Below are 23,126 nucleotides of genomic sequence, written 5' to 3'. Positions count from 1 at the left end.
TTTCCCCCTGGTTTTTTTATCTGTGAAGTGCAGCAACTCATTTGCATATTTCTAGTCTCATGAAAATTTAAGGGTACAGGACCTAAGTGAATGATTTTCTATTTTACTTGATATTCTGGCTGTGAACAACCCCTGGATCTATCAGATTTTTGTCTTATTTTCCAATTTCTTTTAGTTATGTGGTGAAAGAAAATTGTATATCCAATTGGAAAGCTTTATATAGCAAGTCAGATTTGCACTTAAGATTTTCACTTAAGATAAATAATGTTAACCATTATGGTGATTTAAAAAAATACATGCTTTTGTTTGTATTCTTTTGGTATTAATATGTTCTCTCAAATTATTCTTTAAAATACAATGGTTTTAAGACATATCTCTTTGTGTAATAACCTGGAAAATTTCCAAGTAAGATTATTCTTTGGATTACAGTCTTCCTGTGTATTTATGTAGCATATAACCCCAGAACTATAAACAAGGTTAAATTTGATAGTGCCCGGCCTGGCTGGAGCCAAAGTAGATTACTTATGATTAAATGCAGGTGAATTTTTATTTTTCGGGAAAAAGAAAATATTGTTGAGATGAAGCCCAAATGATGAGGTTTTTGTGATAGTGGTTGGTGGGGGAAGTGGGTAGTAAGGGAAAGAGAGGAGAGGAAGAAAAAGGAGAGTAGCTGTATTTTAGTACCCAACTCTGAGTCAGTGAGATTAGGCAATAAAGTAGTTACCAGTAATTGCCTGCCCTATTTGAATATTTGCAGACAGTCCAGAGCCCAATAACAAGAGTGGCAGTCAGGGCAAGAAAAATCTTGAATGTAGACTTTGGACACCATTGGGCAATGAGGTCATACATAGGTACCCTGAAGAGATAAATTGTATTAATACTTGTATTTGAAGCCTTGTATTGGAAAGTTTTCTTGAATTTCAAATCATGTTTTATGTTCATTACTTTTTTAATCTACAGGTAACTACCAAATAAGACACAAGTAATCAATAATACTGTTCACCAAAGATTTTCAGTTCTATAGTTTATGTACAAGTTCTGGTTTCCTTGTGGTTGAATGAGGCTATGTAACTAGTTTTGGCCAATATGTTATAAGCAGAAGAATTATGTGTACATTCTGCACTGGACCTTTAATTGCTAATTCAAGACCTTTCAGAAGTCTCCTTCCCTCTGAAACAGTGATCTGCTCCATTATCCTGGTTTCCTGAAAGCAAGGTTGCCAGCCCCCTTCCAAAACGAAATGGATGTGTGATGTGAATTACAAATAAATCACTGCTATCAAACTATTAAGATCCTGGGGCTGGTTCCTAGCAGCAGCATAACTGAGGTTACCCAACTGAAATACATCCCTGTCATATTTTCAGGTTTTCCTGTTTCTAGACCAGTTCTAATTGAGTTACAGCTTCATTTTAACAGCCTTGTTCTCCTGCCCAAGAGAGTGAGATATTAAGTCCTGCTTCAAGATGCAGATCTGATGGCTTATTATTACTTCTCACAATGTCTGTTTCATGTGACTCTCTGGTTATATCTAGTTATATCTGGTTCTTATGTTCTCTCTTCCCCTCTCTCATACTTGACTGAGGCTACTTCCACAGATTTGCTATTATCTTTAGTTCTCAATGGTATTCTATTAGTCCAACTATTTTCTAGAACAAGAGCCTTACCAGAAGGTCTACTTTAATGTCAGTGAACCCCACTGCCTGCCTTCGCCATGGTCAATCTATTGCTCTTCCCCTCTTGTCAGCCAAGGTTTTTGAAGTTCTGCTTTCTTTGTACAGAGTTTCCAAACTTACCACTAGCAACCAGCCTGACTCATGGCTGGATGATAGACCTTGTCGAAAGCATTGGTGCCAACTAGTGATGAAATAAGAGACTGTGAAGATGGTGCTCCCTTGGACTTGGCACAAGGTCTGTGCAGCTGTGCCTCTAGAGCCAAGCACTGACGCTACATCCGTTTTCCAAATGTTCACTTCACCATGGTGCTCAGCTCTGGGCTAGATCCTGGATCTTGCATCTCTCATGCTGGTTCCATATGGTAAAATATGACCCACAATGACTTAGAGGCAAGTTCAGGATAGAGAAGAGAAATCCTGATGAGTGAAATTAGAGGTAGAGAGCTAATTAAATAGCTCAACAAAAGAGCATTAATAACAAGGTCAGGAGAAAGAACAAAAAAAAGACTCTAGGTTCTGAATGCCCAGAGTCAAGAAGTAGGGTTGGCCAATGCCCATGCCCAGAGCCCATCAAGATAATCCAAGACAGGTGCTTCCATAGGGACTTGCAACCCTGGGCCAGGAGCTTAGAAAAGACCTCAGTTCTTTAGCTCTCCAGGGAACTTAGAAAGGTCCTCAAAGTAAAAGCAGGGTGAGTTATTTTCAAAGGAAAACTAAAACAGAGACAGCCTCTAAGGGAGCATGTGATAGAACACAACTCAATTTTTGACTCTTGCATTTGGTATAGACTAGTGTTTCTCCAAGTGTTGATCAAATATCAGTTGCCTGGGTGTCACCACATAGGAGTGCTGATAACATGAATATAAGGACTTACTAAATCCTAAAACCCAGATAATTCAGATGAATATGAGAAGATTCTTTTGCTCACTAAGAAAGACATGACTCCCTTTGTCAAGAAGCTTAAAACCAAATAGGGCAGACAGAAGTATGACAAATTATTAGATAAACTGAGGTTAGCTAGCACAGAGGGAATTGAGTATACAGTATAATTAAGGGAGAAAATACTTTCCTGGGTGCATTCTTCAACTTGAAGCTTTTTGGTATCAACATGAAAGGAGAAAAAAATGTCAAATGTGAGAAAAAAAGTTAAATAAGGCAAGCTTTTATAAATAAGACAGAGAACATTATGGGATTGCAGAGATTGCAGAGTAGGGATGTTTATTACAAATTAAGAGAATATGTTGTTTTTATCTAAATGAATATTAAAGTTTGTTAGCTTTTTAGAATAGAATATTGTGGAAAGATATTCTAGAGGATGAAAGAGTATAATCAAAGGCATGGAGGTGGGAAAAATGTTTATCTCCCAAGCTAGTGGCTCCCAAACATCATCCTGACCTAACTCATTGCTGACAGGTAGCTTATTAAACAATTCTGGGTCTTAGACATGAGGATTTTGGCTTAGGAGTTGAAATAGATCTCAAGGAATCACAATATTGAAAGTCTCCTCAATCCATTAGGAATTTCTGTTGCAAGGAGTAGAATCTCCTCCAGGGACATGAAGAAGAAATGTATGTGAAAATCCTGTGTAAAGGAAGCATTATTCATAGCAGCCAAAAAGTGAAAACAACCCAAATGTCCAACCTGTGATATAAATAAACAAAAAGCCATCAATGGAATGTCACTTAACAACACGTGTACACCCATGGCAGATGCATGTTGATGTATGGCAAAACCAATACAATATTGTAAAGTAAAAAAAAAATAAAAATAAAAATAAAAAAAAACAATAAAAGAATCAAAGTATTAATGCATATTACATCATGGTGAAACTTTAAAACATTATTCTCAGTGAAAAAAAGTCAGATGCAAAAGACCACATATTGCATGATCACATTTATGTGAAATATCCAGAAAAGGCAAATCTACAAAGACAGACAGAACTTAGTAGTTGCCTAAGTCTGGGGGATAGAATTAGGATTAACTGCAATAGGCATATGAGATTTTTTTCAGGTGATTGAAATGTTCTAGAACTGGAGAGTAGTGGTGAAAGTACATCTCTGTAAACCTACAGACCTGTAAATCATTGAATTGTACACTTAAGAGGGCTTCCCTGGTGGCTCAGACAGTAAAGAGTCTGCCTGCAATGTGGGAGACCTGGGTTTGATCCCTGGGCTGGGAAGATGCCCTGGAGGAAGGCATGGCAACCTGCTCCAGTATTCTTGCCTGGAAAATCCCATGGACAGAGGAGATGGAAGGCTGTAGTCGATAGGGCTGCAAAGAGTTGGATATGACTGAAGCAATTGAGCACACACACATGCATGTACATGCTATAAGCTCCTGTGGACTGTATTTTCTTTTATTTGGGTTTTTACCCAAGTAGCCTGTTGTAGCTGGAAGATGCCAGAAAAGCAGGCATTTGGGGAAAGGTGAAGTATGTGTACAGATTGCTCCAAAGTGAGAAGGTGACCTTCATGAATGGTAAAGTAGCCAGCAAATAGGATGCCTCAGGTCTCTTCTAATAGTACATGCTTAATGTTCATAAAGGAGTGGCATGGACCTCCACAAGGACAAGAGGGCAATGGCTCTAAGACCCAACAAGCCAGGAGCTCAGCTTGCCTCACCACTTCTCATCTCTTGAAGACTATGACTCAGGAAGCCAGAAACAAAATGAGTTTCAGAAAGGAAAATAAGCAAATCATAGTGAAAGAAATCCCCACAGTATAAATGAAAGTTTTAGTTGCGCAGTTGTGTCCCACTTTTGAGACCCCAGGCTTCTCTGTCCATGGGGTTTTCCAGGCAAGAATCCTGAAGTGAATTGCCATTTCTTCCTCCAGGGGATCTTTCTGATCCAGGGATGAAATCCAGGTCTACCTGTACATAAATAGGTGATAGAAATTCCATGCATAAGCAAATAAAATAAATATTTTATCTTAACTTTCACAGCTTATGTGATGAACCTATAAATGTATCATCTCTCTTTTCTTTCTCTCTCTATTTGCTAAGTTGTGTCCAACTCTTGTGACCCTGTGGACTATAGCCCTCCAGGATCCTCTGTCCATGGGATTCTCTAGGCAAGAATACTGGAGTGGGTTGCCATTTCCTTCTCCAGGGGATCTTCCCAACCCAGGGATCGAACCTGGGTCTCCTGCACTACAGGCAGATTCTTTACCAGCTGAGCTATGAAGGAAGCCTACAAATGTATCTATGATTCAATAAATATGATCAATTTTGTAGTACTAGCATCATTATCGGAGAAGGCAATGGCAACTCACTCCAGTACTATTGCCTGGAAAATCCCATGGATGGAGGAACATGGTAGGCTGCAGTCCATAAGGTCGCTAAGAGTCGGACACAACTGAGAGACTTCCCTTTCACTTTTCACTTTCATGCACTGGAGAAGGAAATGGCAAGCCACTCCAGTGTTCTTGCTTGGAGAATCCCAGGGATGGGGGAGCCTGGTGGGCTGCCATCCATGGGGTCGCACAGAGTCAGACACGACTGAAGTGACTTAGCAGCAGCAGCAGCAGCATTATTCTTTTTAATAAAAAAGACTTGTTAAATGTGACTTTTATGTGACATTGGATCACAATTATGACACAAACCTGTATTTATGTCACCTAGTCTGGTCTTTAATAAGCATTGAGATTAGAGGTCATAGACATAAGGGTGCTGGACTTGAAACTGAGTCAATTTTGACAAGGTTAAGTAGGGAAGGAAGGGTTGTGAGCAATGGGGTTGGTACACACAAATGCACCCAGAGGATGCAGAGCAAGTGAAGAGATATCAAACAGTTTGCAGTCACACACACTCTGCTTTTGAAAGATATCAAGGTAATTTCCCCTAAGTTGTCTTGAGTACATAACATCCTAAGCGCCTCCTAATGCATCCACTGTTTATATTCATTCCACTCAGTGTTTATCAGCACAACCCTGACATCTACATTCCTTATGACCTTTACTTCAAAGCGTTAGACATTCTAGTTGGTTTGAACACACCTGAAAGAACATGTATTACTCTAGAAAGGGATGTAAGAGAGAGAAGAAATATTCGTTTGAATTGCCAGGGAACATATATGAAATTCATCCCTTGTACTTCTTAGAAATGAAAACTAAATTTTCTTGACTACAGATGCAAAAACACTAGAAAATTGAGTAGTTACTTTTAAGACTGAGAAAGATGTTTAAGCTGGAAATGATGAAAGGCTCTTTAATTAAAGCAGCACGGAAGATGTTTCTGCAATTTACTCTGATTGTTTTCATCATAAACTTCTTCCTAACTTCAGTAAATCCTGGGGAGGTTGTGAAGTCAAGTGCCCCATTCCCTGTGCGGATCTTTGTTGCCAAATGTTTCACATTCATTATAATGCATTGCCTGTAAGAGTCGTCCAATTTCTCTCTGTCCTTTCCACTCTTTGGACTGCAATGACTGTGAATGAGCCTGGATAATGGTGCCTACTCGGCTCCGTCCCCTTCTGTCCTACTTTCAAAGATAAGAGTTGTTCGTTACCGTCATAAATAGGGATGTGATGCAAACACAAGAAAGCTTTTCTATGTGCCATTTATTGCATCCAGAAAGGTAGACAACCCCACACACTCAAATTCAGCAAAGGGCTAGTGGTATTTGATTGATAAGAAGCTGCTTTTCAAATCACACAGAATTCAGGTGATGGTTTCCAACATCAAATTGGGTATGATGCTGTTACAGCTATGAAATCCACTTATTTGTACCACATTTTACAGCCTAAGGCAACACTGAGAACCTGGCATTAGAATAGCAAGGAGATGGATGTCTTAGTCACCTTGATCTTGGTAATCATTCTACAGTGTATATATACATCAAATCATCACATTGTACACTTTAAGTGTATTCAATTATATTTATCAGTTATTGCTCAATAAAAGAAAAAAGAGAGCAGGGAAAACTAACACAGGGATAGGTTTTATTTTTCAAACATCCTTTTGCTATGTACCACATTATATGACTAAAAAATTAGAAAGTAAAAAGGTACTTCCCCAAATAGCCTCTTACTGTCTTGGGTATCTTGTACCAAGATCCTCTTAAAGCATGCATATCCTAGTTTCTGTGTAGTAGCTCATGCTCCCTCTTTTTTTCTTTTTCTTTTGAAAAAAAATTTTTATTGAAGTATAGCTGATTTATTTGTTGTTCAGTCACTCAGTCATGTCTGACTCTTTGGGAACTACTCTATAGCAGTTCCCTGTGCTACACAGTAGGACCTTGTTTATCCATTCTGGATACAATTGTTTGCATCGACTCACTCAAACTCCCAATCTATCCTTCCCCCACCTCCCTACTGCCTCTTTCTTATCTTTTATCTCCACAATAATTCTCTCTAAATTTAAATTCTATCCCTTTTTGTTGTTGTTGCTGTTCACTCGCTCAGTTGTGTCTGACTTTTTATGACCCCACTGACTGTAGCACACCAGGCTTCCCTGACCTTTACCATCTCTTGGAGCTTGTTCAAACTCACATCCATTAAGTTGGTGATGCCATCCAACCATCTCATCCTCTGTCATCCCCTTCTCCTCCTGCCTTCAATCTTTCCCAGCATCAGGTTTTTTCTAATAAGTCAGCTCTTCGGATCAAGCAGCCAAAATACTAGAGCTTCAGATTCAGCATCTGTTCTTCCAATGAATATTTAGGACTGATTTCCTTTAGGATGGACTGGTTGGATCTCCTTGCAGTCCAAGGGACTCTCAAGAGTCTTCTCCAACACCACAGCTCAAAAGTATCAATTCTTTGGCATTCAGCCTTCTTTGTGGTTCAACTCTCACATCCATATATGACTACTGGAAAAACCATAGCCTTGACTAGATGGACCTTTGTTGGCAAAGTAATGTCTCTGCTTTTTAATATGCTATCTAGGTATTGTCATGGCTTTTCTTCCAAGGAGCAAGTGTCTTTTAATTTTATGGCTACAGTCACCACCTGCAGCAATTTTGGAGTCCAAGAAAATAAAGTCTGTCACTATTTCCATTGTTTCCCCATTTATTTGCCATAAAGTGATGGGACTGGATGCCATGATCTTAGGTTTTTGAATGTTGAGTTTTAAGCCATCTTTTTCACTTTCACTTTCATCAGGAGGCCTCTTTAGTTCTTCTTTACTTTCTACCATAAGGGTGGTATCACCTGCATATCTGATGTTATTGATATTTCTCCTGGAAATCTTCATTCCAGCTTTGATGCTTTTTGACCCATTGAATCAAAGCTATGCATGAAGACGTAAATATATCAGTGAAAACTGGAAAAATTGTAATACAAATTTTGTTGGACATAAAAACAATTTTCATTGACTAAGGACATAGAACCCTGGCCCTGACATCTGTGAGATCTGGTCTCTAGGCTTGGTTGTGCTATTAACTCTTTCAAGTTATTGAGTAGGTGGGTCTGAGTTTATTCAGTTATAAATTGAGGAAGCTGGAGTGAGCAACCACCACAGGTACTTGAAACTCTAGCATTTTCTGTCATTAAACACTCTTTTGAATTCTTCTATAAACTCACTCTGATTTCTTGAAAAAATTCTTCAGCACCTTGTTGAAAGAATAAAGTAAAATATCAGTTGTTCCTTTGATTGATATTGTTAATCTGTCCCTGAAAAATTCTATGAAAACCAAATAAAATAGTCTTCTACTGATCAACTATCTTCAATGCTTATTTGTTTTCCCCAAATTCTAAGATTTCCAAATTCTAATAATTTCCTAAATTACTGGAATTTCCCCCAAATTTGGTCTGGTTCCTGTGTCAGCCTCTATATAGTATAATTCACATATAATTTAAATTCAAAGGGACCTTGAGGCTTTCAGCCCCTTTATCATATACTTCAGGTATACTGAGTTCTATCAGTTAACAATGAGATTTTTACAAAATAGTGCATCTCTTTTTACAATGTTCAAAACCATCTGCTAATTTACTCATTTTATGTACTAGGTAATTCTTATCAGGAAGAATTAACTCCCTATCTCTGAAGCCATGTTTAATCACCATTATAAGCCTTTAAAAATCTTGTTTTTTCTATAGCTGCTTGCTTAATTGAAGGAAAGAAATAATAAAAATCCTGATGGAGGAGTAATCAAAGCTTGAAATATGCATTTAGACTGCTCAGAGTAACTGAATTCACAAGCTAATTACTGGTTCATCATATGTTCAGTGTTGTATGGTTTTGGATTGGAAGGAGCTGCCACAGATGATTGCATCTCTTTAGGCCCAAGTTGGTATGACAGGCAAACGTGTGCCAAAGCCACAAAATTTCCCGTTTTCATAAAGTGGAAGAGGCACAGGCATAAAATGCAGAGTAACACTACTGCCTTCAGGGTTATAATAGTGAAACCTCTTGTCCCCGAAAAACCTGGGATAACTTGCTCATTCTGTCATGAAAAAAAGAAAATAACAGAAATTTCTCAGCCTTATTGCAATTTTATTCCCTGAAATACCCATTTCTCTAAACAAGACTCTGAGGCGCAAGTGCCTGCGAGGTACTTTATAATACACTCACTCTATATCATTTTGCAATGGAATTTCTGTCCAGTTCTGAGATTATGAGAAGTTGTTTTATAATTTCCCTGTGTGTAAAACAAAGCAATGCAGTAAAATTGCAGCAGCCTGCATGTATAAACAATATTAACAGAACTGTCCCAATTGTGGAAATTAAGGGACTCTGGGGATGGTTGGGTGTCTGTGAAAATGGATATTTTGAGGACTAGTGTATATAAATGATAAGATTGAGTGTATGTTTACTGTGGATGTTGAGAATGGGCTTGAAGGAAGCTACTTCCTTTCTAAAACCCATATTTTCTCTTTTCCCATTTCTTTTTCTTGTTTCCAGAAAGGTCAGCCCTGGGATTTCTTTGGAAGGAATGATGCTAAAGCTGAAACTCCAGTACTCTGGTCACCTCATGAGAAGAGTTGACTCATTGGAAAAGACTCTGATGCTGGGAAGGATTGGGGGCAGGAGGAGAAGGGGACGACAGAGGATGAGATGGCTGGATGGCATCACTAACTCAATGGACGTGAGTCTGAGTAAACTCCGGGAGTTTGTGATGGACATGGAGGTCTGGCGTGCTGCGATTCATGGGGTCGCCAAGAGTCGGACACAACTGAGCGACTGAACTGAACTGAATATGGACAAAAGGGGGAAAAAATGAGTAGAAATCAGGGATGGGTCATCTTACCCAGAAACAGTGATAAGAGTAAACACTTTCTATAAATCAAAAACTTTAGTATTTGCATATCTGAGACTCAGACATTCCTCTTCAAGGTGGTGGCGCTAGTAAATTATTTGCACGTGTGAAAAAATGTTTATAGAAGAATCTTAACCACAAATATATTGTTCAATTCAGTTGAACAAATATGTTAAAAACCCTCTGTATGTTAGTAACTAAGTATTTTTTAATTAAAAAAATTTTTTTTTTAAGTAAGCTAAGTAGACACACAACTTCCCTAGTGGCTCAACAGATAAGAATCCATCTGCTAATACAGGAGATGTGGGTTCGATCCCTGGATTGGGACGATCTCCTGGAGAAGTAAATGGCAACTTACTCCAGTATTCTTCCCTGGAGAACACCACGGACAGAGGAGCTTGGCAGGCTACAGTTCATAGGGTCACAAAGAGTCAGACACAACTGAAGCGAATGAGTACACACACATGCACGCACATATAGGACACCTGCTGGTGCTGAACAATTGTTGGTGTGGGCAACTCTCTCCTCAAACAAATATGTTGGAATTTGGTCAAGAACCTTAAGGTTTTTTTGAAATTTCCAGATATGTTTGAACTGCTATAACAAGCAGATAAATGCTAATATATTCATATAATGGAATATTATACAACCATGATGCATGTAGCCATTCATTTATTTATTCTCTTAGAACAGTGTTCATAATATGTTGTTAAGTGAAAAAAATCAAGGCAACACAAAGTACCTGTAGTTGGATCCATTTTTAGATAATACAGAACATATACATGTATAGTTAATATGTATAGAAAAAATTCTTAGATTAACTGTAGTCATCCTTGGTACTTTCTCTCTCTTTGCCTACCTGTATTTAAATATATGCAAATTTAATTTTACTTCTGCAATTAAAAACAAAGAAAAAGGTGCTTATGGAATGAAACCATCAATATGGGAAAACAAGTAGGTCAGATGCTGGAAGGTGAGCAATGTGGTACCTGGCCAACCTCAGCAGTTCTCAGCTGTGGGCAGGAAGCTTCATCAGCTCTCACAACGCAAGCACAAGTCAGTTTCAGATTGGCATCTGAGTATGTTTGACTCTAGAGCTTGAGCTTTACTTGAGTAACTTTTTTTTTTTTTTAAATCATACTACGTGGCTATCCACAGCTACTCTGACTGCTGATGCAGATGAGAATGAAATAGTAAAGAGAATTCAAAACGAGTCCCAGCAACAAACAATTTATAAGCTATGAAAACTGCAGGGAATATGCTTGTAAGATGATTCTAAAATGAGTAACTCTATTATGCTGGGAATCGTCACCTCATTATAGATGTCTCCATCCTCATCTCCATCCCTTGCTCTCTGTTAATAATTCAAGCATTTAAATTTTTATTGGTTTGCAAATTGGCATACAGGTCAGGAGTCTGACTTCACAACTGTCATACTCAAAATTGGAATGGAATGAATGTCTTTCTGCTTCTAGTCAAGTCATCCATTTGTTCTACCCAAATGTGCCTAATGGGAAGGAGAGATGCATTTGGTGGGAAGAAAAATCTCATAAAGCTAGCATTTGTAGTGCAATCAAATTACGTTTCCTTTGGATTTTAGTTTAAAACGTTGCTTGCCTAGTTGTCACTGATGCATCATCTTGCAAATTTCTACTAAAATCTAAAGACGAAAATACACAGCATCACCAGAAACTAAAACTTTAAAAACGCCTATTGCCAGAATCAGAGAATTTTGATTCAATGTAGGACCAAAGAAGCACAATCCAAAAAAAAAGTATTATTAGTCAAACGATGCTTATGCTTAGAAAATTTAGAAAAACCTTGCCCTTGGAAATAGACAGGAAAATATTTTATTTCTTCCTGCACTCAGTGTGTGAATCAGTGTGTTAGAGTTCATAACAGCCAAAGTACACAATGATCCCCTTTACTGAGTGTGTGTGCTTCTTTTGTGGGAGCTAAAATACTGAATTGATTCCTCTTTGCACCTCTTTCTGTATTCTTTCAGAAATGTTAATTACAGGAAACAAAAGGGCCAGAGACAAGAGAAGTTATGCAACGTTCCTCATTGAGCTTCTGCGGAAGATTTTATTTGAAAAAGTAGTCTTCTCAGTATTTCTGTTGCTGCTGCTGCTGAAAGATCAGGGACCTGGCAAGTGGGGAAGGTGGCAAATCCTATTATGAGCATTAGAGCATCTCAACTGGCTTAGGAAAACAAGATGATGGACAAGTTTGAATAAGATAAACTAGAGTCTTGCCTTTAGGATCAGCCAGAAAATATTTACAACCAGTTCACTGCTGTGACCAGGCTGCTTCTGAAAATGTTCATTTTGGACTTTAAGGATGTGCTTCCTCTGGCACTGATCGTAAGTCCTGGCTCTGAGGCTTTAAGCTCTGTGGCCTCATGGAAGCTGCTTAACTTCTTTGAATCTCAACTTCCTCATCTATAAGATGGAGATTATTACACTCATTTCAATGAGGGTATTTTAAGAATTAAATCTGATAATGGGAGAGAGGAATGGCAACCCACTCCAGTATTTTTATCTGGACAATCCCATGGACAGAGGAGCCTGGCAGGGTATAGTCTATGGGGTTGCAAAGTGTCAGCCACGACTGAATGACTAACACTAATGGGTATGTTTGGACACCATAAAGCAGTGGCCCCCAACATTTTTGGCACCAGGGGCCAGTTTCATGGAAGACAATTTTTCAGTGGATCAGGGGTGCAGTGGTTTGGGGATGATTCAACTGGATTGCATTTATTGTGCACTTTATTTCTTATATTATTACATTGTGATATATAATGAAATAATTATACAACTCACCATAACGCAGAATCACTGGGAGCCCTGAGCTTGTTCTCCTTCAACTAGATGGTCCCATCTGGGAGTGATGGGTGACAGTGACACCTAAAGTGTGTTGTGAGCAATGGAGAGCGGCTGTAATTACGAATGAAACTTTGCTTTCTCACCTCTTGCTGTGAGGCCTGGTTCCTAACAGGCCATAGGCTGGTACTGGTTTGTGGCCTGGGGATTGGGGACCACTGCTATAAAGCAAGGAGAAGGCAATGGCAACCCACTTCAGTACTCTTGCCTGGAAAATCCCATGGACGGAGGAGGCTGGTAGGCTGCAGCTCATGGGATCGCGAAGAGTTGGACACGACTGAAGCGACGCAGCAGCACCAGCAGCGGCAGCTATAAAGCAAATGTAAAAGTTTTTGATTGCTGTGTCATTTCTTCTTGAAGTTTAGCTTATTTTGTAGAACAGCCCTGCTTTGGTGATTGTACCCTCCTCCAAATTACTACTGTATTTAGTGCCTGGGTCACTTAAAAAATGTTATCTAGGAATTGTCATGACAGAGGAGCCTGGTAGGCTGCAGTTCATGGGATCTCGAAGAGTCGGACACGACTGAGCGACTTCACTTTCACTTTTCACTTTCATGCATTGGAGAAGGAAATGGCAAGCCACTCCAGTGTTCTTGCCTGGAGAATCCCAGGGACAGGGGAGCCTGGTGGGCTGCCATCTATGGGGTCACACAGAGTCGGACATGACTGAAGCAACTTAGCAGCAGCAGCAGCAGCAGGAATTATCATTATGTGTATGTTTATTTCCTCTCCCTCCTACTAGACAGTGGGTTCACTTAGGGCAGAGTCCAGTTTTTATACTTGTTTTTATCCCCATCTGTGGTCTACTGCCCTGTACTTTCTGAGTGCTTGAGAAATGCAAGTTGATGTTGATGGTAATCAACTTCAGTTCTGTAGTCATTTAGGTATTCTGCTGCTGACAAGGGCATATTTTTCTTCTTCAGGTTGTGAATCACTAACTTTAATAGCACTCTACATGTTTCAGTATGAATATTTGCCATGATGTGTAATGTCTTTGAGGTCAGGACTTCCTTAAAAATATCTTATTTATTTAATTCTGTGCATTGTGCAGAGCCAACTGTAGATATGGGCTTAATAAATAAATCTGATAAAATTTTCTCCAATGATGAAGGTGCAGTCTTTAGCCAGAAGGTACCATAAAAGTCTCAAGCCTATATTTGGTTTTGATATGTGATAGATAAAAAATAAAATGCAGGGATTCTATAACAAAGTATTTACTATTCTAATTCAAAGTGCAAACCATTATAACAATTTATTATAAAACATTTCACATTGCTATATATTTTGCCAAGGTGACTAAACCACCACCACTACACTGTGCTTGTTATTCTTTTTATTACTTCTTATTAGGTTTCTATGAATGCCGTTGTCCATTTGAAAGGTACTTCACTGTATAAACTGAGAGGTCGCTTATCTTCTGAAGAACCTGTGGAAGTGGGAGGGAAGTTCAAGCTTAAGTTTCAGCCACCTCACCTTTCTCTTTATGTGTCCTCCAAGAAGACAGAACACTTTCTATTGGCATCTGACAATTTAGCATTCAACTGCCTCATAGATTTTACTATAACCAACACCACATAATATATCCATTTATTCCTGGAAAAATAACTGTTTTGTCATTTTTTGGTCTTTAGCCTTCGAACCTCCTTATGATCTAAAGTGGTCTTAATTGACAGGCTTGAACCTGAAATGGAGTCCCCCTGTTTCCTCTCTGCCCCTCCCTTTTCCCTCTCTTTCTTGTCATATTTTTTCACTAGTTTGATTTCCCTTTCCTTCTTCAGAATCTTTTATTTTGTTCTTTCCTTTCTTTTCAGAAAACTTTTTTTTTTCTTCTCTTATTAGCCACAGAAAACAAAGAAGTGATGCCTGATCTTTCTGGTTTTTCTCAGTGGCAGAAGCTTGGTTATGTTATATCCATGGTATGCAGTTACCTCAAGCATGGAGAGGGCATGGACACACTCCCTGCAGACCATTGAAAGGGGCTTTATTGTTTGTAATTCCTGGAGGACAAGGTTAAATGCATATGTGTAGATTTCTCTAATATTATTTGGGAAGATTCCCATCAATTGATGACATTTTCCTGGGCTTTGACCCCAGGGAGTAGAAATCACACTTTAGAGGGACCTCTTGGCTCGCATCAGGTGGGATGCAGTGCTATTTTGTCCACGTGTGGGCACTCAATAGGTCTCCCTCACTTCCTTCTGTCTGGCAACAAATACCATCAATCCATAAATCAAAAGGCCATCTGATGCAGTGGTTCTCACTCCTCCTACCACTGCCTAGATCCCACTCTCACAGAACCTGATGTTGCCTGAACGTGGGCCAAGCGCCAGTGGTTTTATAAGCCTTCCACATGACTCAAAGGGTTGAGAAAATGTGGTTTAGAATTTTTAGAAACCATCAACTCTTTCTGCTTTCCTTCCTCCCTTTTTCTCTCTTATAGACCTACATGGCAGGTTACACCAGGGATTAAATACAGTGTCCAACCTGCTAGTGCCTTAGCAACAGAATCACCTAGAAGAGCAGGGTGGAGGGACAGACTCCTAGGTCTCATCTCAGAGAGGATCAGAATAAAGGGCATAGGGTAACTGGTTGTCCCAGTTTGCATAGGACTGAGGGGCAATTATTTTAGGAATTTCAGTGTTAAGATAAGGAAGTGTCAAGTGAATGTTGCTCAGTTGTGTCTGACCCTTTGTGACCCCATGGACTGTAGTCTGCCAGACTCCTCTATCCAAGGAATTCTCCAGATAAGAATGCTGGAGTGGGTAGCCAGTCCCTTCTCTAGGGGATCTTCACGACCCAGGGATTGAACCTGAGTCTCCTGCATTGCAGGCAGATTCTTTACCTTCTGAGCCACCAGGGAAGTTCAAAAGTCTTAGGCAAACAAGCATGTTTGGTATTCTAGGACTATTTAAGTTTTCTTTTTTTAAAGATTATAATTTTTTTTCTGCTATGTTTTATAAAAATTTTAATTTGAATTTTATATTAGAGTAGAATTGATTTACAATGTTGAGTTGTTTTCAGGTGTCCAGCTGATTGTTATACATATATTTATATCCATTCTTTTTCAGATTCTGTTTTTATATAGGTTATTACAGAACATTCAGTAGAGTTTCTTGTGCTAGACAGTAGGTCATTGTTGATGAGCTATTTTATATATAGCAGCATGTGTTTGTTAATCCCAAACTCCTAATTTATGGCCCATAACATTTCCTCTTCTGTAATCATTTGTTTTCAAAGCCTGTGTCTGTTTCTCTTGCATAAATCAATTCATTTGTATAACTTCTTTAGAATCCACATATAATTGAATCATATGTTACTTGTCTTTGTCTGACTTATGTCACTTAGTATGGTATTCTCTGGGTCTTCCCTGGTGGCTCAGATGGTAAAGAATCTGCTTGCAATGTGGGACATCTGGGTTCGATCCCTGGGTTGGGAAGATCCCCTGGAGAAGGGCATGGCAACCCACTCCAGTATTCTTGCCTGGAGAATCCCTGTGGACAGAGGAGCCTGGCAGGTAACAGTCTGTGGTGTCACAAAGAGTCAGACATGACTGATTGACTAAGCAAAGTACAGTATGGTAATCTCTGAGGGAAGATCCTGGTATCATGTGATTATTATGCAGTGTGGTTGAAATCTACTGCCCTAATTGTTTTAGAGCAGCTTATTTTCCCAGGTGCAGAAATGAGTCTTCAATGGGACCTCTGAGGAAGAGTTCTCCTATCTGCCTGGGAAAGAGCTGGCCCTATCCTTGGCTCCAAGTGTCGTGAGCACTAGTCTCTGGTCACATGGTCCTGTCTCCTGTCTCCAACTCTGACTTGCCTTATGTTAGTACCACAGGGTGGGCTTTTCCCCTCTTTCTGCTGCTGCCGATGGGCTGCTGCCTCCTAACACCCTCCCACTCCAGCTTTGTCCCTGTGGTGCATTTGCTTCTTCATTGCCATCTGTTTCTCACTTTTTTCTGCCTGGAGAAGTTCCATGATATATGGCTGCTGAGAGAAATGCTCCTTTCATCACGTCTTTCATTCCAGAACCACCACTTCAACCCTCCACAGGCCTCTCAGCAGCATCATCTGAAGCCCGTTCCAACCCTTCCTCTCCAGCCCAGGCCCTCAGTGGGAGTGTGGCTCGGCAGAGTGGAAGGAAGCTTCTCTGAGTGGTGAAAGCAGGGCACAGACAAGCTGACCAGCCCTGAGCATGACCTGGATTTGGCTGAACCCTGGTCCATTCACTGTGGCATTGGGAGCCAGGGATCTGAGGCAGTCAAGGAAGTGTGTATGCATTCAGAGGGGAGAAGAAGCTGTGATGGCAGCCTTCCCTCCAGTCTCTCAAAAGGGCAGAGGGAACAGGTGAGGGTTAGCATCTGGACTCTAACTTGTGTGCATGTGTGCTCAGTTGTGTCCAGTGGTATCTTTGCGACACCATGGAAAGTAGCCCACCAGGCTCCTCTGTCCATGTGACTCTTCAGGCAAGAATACTGGAGTGGGTTGCCATTGCCTCTTCCAGGAGTTCTTCCTGACCCAGGGATTGAACCTGCCTCTCTTGCATCTGCATTTGCAGGCAGATTCTCTACCACTGGTATCACCTAGTAAGCCAGACTCTCTAACTTATAGAAATATAAAACCATTGTTCTACTTCTGAAGGTTCTGAGAGAAAACTTGCCAAGTTTTCAGAAAAGGGGCTACAACATACAGGTGCAAGGCATTGGAAAACCCTGAAATTATGTACAGTCTTCAGTTGATTTTGTGCATATATGTATTTATGAATTATATTCTCAGAAGGTTTTATGACAAAAAAAGAAAAAAATGTGGTTAAGAACATTGCTTTAGAAAAGAATACAGAGAGTTCTGGAGTTCTGAATGTAGAGTTGAATTCATATTATTTTCATTTCCTTTTCTCCTTGGTCTCACAAGTCCTAGTACAGAGCCTGGGGCATAGAAAATAACTCACAGAGCACTTGTCAAACTTTTTTCTCTTGCTGTTATCCAGACTCCAAAGACAGAAAATGCAAAAGAACAATATGTAGAGATTCCCTCAGGAGTTTTAGCTGGGAATTCAAAGGATTTAGGATCTGGTCCTCATTCTACTGTCCATTTCCTCTTGATGTGGGGCAAGAAATTGCATTTCTCTGGGATTCAGAGTCCTCAAGTTTGGATTATATAATCTCTTAACTGATATTCAATTCTGAAAGTCAAGTGGTCTATCCTTACACAGAGCAGAGTTAGAATTATTCTACAATTTTAGCAAACAATACTGGAGAGTCTAATTCTTTTTCTGTACAAAATTTAGACTTTCACTGGGATGTGAGAAAGAGCGTAAAATATCTTTGAATTCTTTAATACTAAAGTCAAAATCCTGTTATCTAGTATACGTACTAAAGGTACTGGACCGATTATATGGTCACCAAGTTTAGAATCTCCTCTGTGTCCAGAATTGGGCTAAGCAGTAGTGAAATATCTGTACTTTTTTTTTCTCATGTGGCTTGCGACCTTGTAGATAAGATTCAGATACATTAAACAGGGAGAAGGCAGGGGCTTTCCTCATGGTTCAGTGGTAAAAATCTACCTGCCAATGCAGGAGACATGGGTTCAGTCTCTGATCCGGGAAGATCCCCCATGCCCTGGATCAATGAAGCCCATGTGTCACAACTATTGAGCCTGTGCTCTAGAGCCCAGGAGCCTCAACTACTGAAACCTGCACACCCTAGAGCCTGTGCTCTGCAACAAGAGAAGCCACTGCAACAAGAAGCCCATGTCCCCCAGCAAGAGAGTAGCCCATGCTCACTGCAACTGGATAAAAGCGCACACAGCAGTGAAGACCCAGCACAGTCAGAAATAAAGAATAAAATAAAATAAAATTATATTTAAAAATAAAGATTGTGAATAGAAATTAAAAAAATAAATAAGGAGAAGGCAATTGATTGCTAAACTGCAAGGTAGTGATCAGAATTGTATCTTGTACAGACCGTGCATAATACAATTCTAGTAACTTTGAAGACTGGAGTGAGCCCTGAGGTTTCATGGGGGCTTGGGGGTGGTAATTAAACTGTGTTTTGAATTTTGAGGAGAAGGCAATGGGAACACACTCCAATACTCTTGCCTGGAAAATCCCATGGATGGAGGAACCTGGTAGGCTGCAGTCCATGGGGTTGCTAAGGGTTGGACACAACTGAGAGACTTCACTTTCACTTTTCACTTTCATACATTGGAGAAGGAAATGGCAACCCACTCCAGTGTTCTTGCCTGGAGAATCCCAGGGATGGAGGAGCCTTGTGGGCTGTGGTCTATGGGGTAGCACAAAGTCGGACACAACTGAAGTGACTTAGCAGCAGCAGCAGCTTGAATGTTGAACAGAATTTAAATAAGTGATGAAGGGAAGGCACTCCTGGTGGCAGTGGATGGAGGCCATTTGGGAAAATGATGGGGGTGGTAAAAAGCAGCATGTCAGGAGAGAAGCAGATTGACCTAGATGACAAAAGCAGAGGTTTCTTTCTGTCTCCAAAGCCCACCTGTCTCTTATCTAGATTATAGGAACCATCTTCTAAGAGTTACACTGCATCCCTTTGCCTTCTCTGGCAGATTCTCAGTTGAGCAGTTAGGAATGTCAGGCCCAGAACTCTCCTGCCACAGATCTACAGTGGTCTACATAGCCTTGATTCATCTTCCTGCTCCACTAGGTTTCAGATTCATCTCCTACCTCTCTACCCCTTGTTACTTGGCTCCAGTCACACAGGCTTCCCCTGCCAGTCCCTTAAAAATGGGACACATTGTCATCTCAAGACCTTTGCACTTACTACTTCCTCTGCCAGGAACTCTGCCTTTATATTTGCTTGTTCTTTTCTCTCACTTCCTTTAAGATCTTTTGCTTAAATGTCTCAGTGAGACCTTCCTAGACCAATTTACTTGCACTTTACTTTGGTGGTGGTTTAGTTGCTAAGTTGTGTTTGACTCTTGCGACCTCATGGACTGTAGCCTGCCAGGCTCCTCTGTCCATGGGATTCTACAGGCAAGAACACTGGAGTGGGTTGTCATTTCCTTCTCCAGGGGATCTTCCTGACTCAGGAATCGAACCTGGGTCTCCTGCATTGCAGGCAGATTCTTTATCAACTGAGCTATGAGGGAAGCCTGTCATCTTACTTTAAATTGAACTTTCTGCTTGCCCAGCACAACTCATCCTTCTTCCTAGAACAACTATATCTGACATACTATATATTTGACATAGATATGAAAATGTCTGCTCTTGACTTCCCCTCCCTGATATGGATGTTATGTCAAGGTAAAATATCCTTCTCTGTACCCAGCTTATATTGTGTGCTCCCAATTTGTGTTGAATATTGAATGAATGAATTCTTTACCTTACTTTGACCTCTAATGACTCTCCCATGACACTGGAATCTTATCCCTGTACTCAAGGACAGGTTATTACTTCCAGTTTTCCTTCAGAAACCCTTTACAAATTAGACAAACCAGATTCAGCCAGCCTGTGGCCCAAATGAACAAGATTTATAGACTCTGTTCCTGCTAAGAAACAGTTCTCCATCCTCTCCCATTTGGCATTCACTGGACTTTTGGCCAAGAAAAGCCCAACAAAAGAGCATAATTAGGAAATGACAACCCACACAAAACAGGCCACACTCCACAGAGAAAACTAGGTCATTGTTCCTAATATAAAGAGGAAGATGGGAAGATCTCTGTTTCTAGCCAGGCGGTGATCCACTTGTGTGAAAACATCATAATTAATTGAATTAATTTAATTCCAAATACTGTGGGCAGATGTGAGTCTTTCAGAAATCTACCATCCTTTTTTTTTTTCTCTTTTGCAGATGGCATGTCTTGTGCCCACTTTGCCTAGCTCCTAAGTAAGCTAAATGCCTGGTGATCTGTTTGAGGAGTCTCCTTACTTAGCCCTCCATGGGACACATACCCATGACTACCTAGCATGGGTAAGCCAAAGCCCTTGCCTTTCCTCAGACTATTAGGCTTCTGCTGAGAGCACAAGACTCTGCATTTTGGTTAAAGCTGAAGAATAACTAATAGAAGCTTCCTTCTCCACCTCATAAGTGTGTGGGTGAATTGAACATTAACCCACACTGGGTAACCTTGGGAAAAACCTTTAAATGTACAGTAATCATAATCCATCATACTTGCTAGTGACCCTGGACAAATCAAGTTGTGAATTACAGTGGCCGTTACTGAAACATGTCAAAGGCCCCAGGAAACATTACATTTCCTGGGCATTCTTGGTAGGGGACAGAGGGGACAAGGTGAAGCACAGCTGAGGCTAAAAGAACTACAGAGGAGCCATTTTATTTTCTTTCTTATCTCCAATTGCAAAAATAACTGAACTTGTATTCTCATTTTCTGCATTCTCATTTGCAGGTTGAAAATATTTATTTTATGCATACCAAGGAAAGTTGCAATGTAAATCTAGCACAAGATTCAACAAGTCAAGATGATTTTGAAGAGAAAGGCTAAAATCATGGTACCGATGAACCTATTTATAGGGCAGGATTAGAGATTCAGACACAGAGAATGGATTGGTGGACAAAGTGGGGGAAGGAGAGGGTAGGACAAATTGAGAGAGTGGCATTGACATATATACATTACCATGTACAAAATAGATAGCTAGTGCAAAGCTTCTGTATGACACAGGGAGCTCAAATCAATGCTCTCTAATGACCTAGAGGGGAGGGATGGGTAACAGGGTGGGAGGGAGGTAAACGAGGGAGGGGATACATGTATGCTGCTGTTGTTCAGTTGCTAAGTTATGTCTGATTCTTTGCAACCTCATGGACTATAGCACGCCAAGCTCCTCTGTCCTCTACTATCTCCCAGAGTTTGCTCAAATACATGTCCACTGAGTAAACTATCAAACCATCTCATCCTCTGTCATCCCCTTCTCCTCCAGCCTTCAATCTTCCCATCAGCTCAGTTCAGGCACTCAGTCGTGTCTGACTCTTTGCGACCCCATGAACTGCAGCATGCCAGGCCTCCCTGTCCATCACCAACTCCCAGAGTCCACCCAAACCCATGTCCATTGAGTCGATGATGCCATCCAAACATCTCATCCTCTGTCGTCCCCTTCTCCTCCTGACCTCAATCTTTCCCAGCATCAGGGTCTTTTCCAGTGAATTAATTCTTTGCATCAGGTGGCCAAAGTATTGGGAGTTTCAGCTTTAACATCAGTTCTTCCAATTAACACCCAAGACTGATCTTTAGGGTGGATTGGTTGGATCTCCTTGCAGTCCAAAGGACTGTCAAGAGTCTTCTCCAACACCACAGTTCAAAAGCATCAATGCTTCGGCACTCAGCTTTCTTTATAGTCTAACTCCTACATCCATACATGACCACTGGAAAAACCATAGCCTTGACTAGACAGACCTTTGTTGGCAAAGTAATGTCTCTGCTTTTGAAAATGCTGTCTAGGTTGGTCATAACTTTCCTTCCAAGGAGTAAGCGTCTTTTAATTTCATGGCAGCAATCACCATCCATAGTGATTTTGGAGCCCACTTTCATCAAGAGGCTCTTTAGTTCTTTTTCACTTTCTGCCATAAGGCTGGTGTCATCTGCATATCTGAGGTTATTGATATTTCTCCTGGCAATCTTGATTCCAGCTTGTGCTTCTTCCAGCCCAGCATTACTCATGATGTACTCTGCATAGAGGTTAAATAAGCAGGGTGACAATATACAGCCTTGAGGTACTCCTTTTCCTATTTGGAACCAGTCTGTTGTTGCATGTCCAGTTCTAACTGTTGCTTCCTGACCTGAAGACAGGTTTCTCAAGAGGCAGGTCAGCTCTTCACATCAAATGGCCAAAGTATTGGAGTTTTAGCTTCAACATCAGTCCTTCCAGTGAATATTCAGGGTTGATTTCTTTTAGGATTGACTGGTTTGATCTTGCAGTCCAAGGGACTTTCAAGGGTCTTCTCCAGCACTGCAATTCCAAAACATCAATTCTTCAGCGCTGAGCCTTTTTTTATGGTCCATCTCTTACATCCATACATGACTACTGGAAAAACCATAGCTTTGATTATATGGATCTTTGTCGGCAAGGTGATGTCCCTGCTTCTTAATACACTTTCTAGGTTTGTCATAACATTCCTTCCAAGGAGCAAATCTTTTAATTTCATGGCTGCAGACATCATTTGCATTGATTTTGGAGCTCAAGAAATAAAATCTGTCACTGCTTCCACTTTTTCCCCTTCTATTTGCCATGAAGTTATGGGACCAGATGTCATGATCTTAGTGTTTTCAATGTTGTTTCAGTTCAGTACAGTTCAGTTGCTCAGTTGTGTCCAACTCTTTGTGAACCCATGGACTGCAGCACTCCAGGCTTCCCTGTCCATCACCAACTTTTTCACTTTGTTCTTTCACATTCAC

The sequence above is a fragment of the Bos grunniens genome, chromosome 11, assembly GCF_055505025.1.
Source record: "Bos grunniens cultivar Pamir isolate PY7600 chromosome 11, Bosgru_T2T1.0, whole genome shotgun sequence".
Taxonomy (NCBI): Eukaryota; Metazoa; Chordata; class Mammalia; order Artiodactyla; family Bovidae; genus Bos; species Bos grunniens.
Note: the sequence above shows the minus strand (reverse complement) of the source record.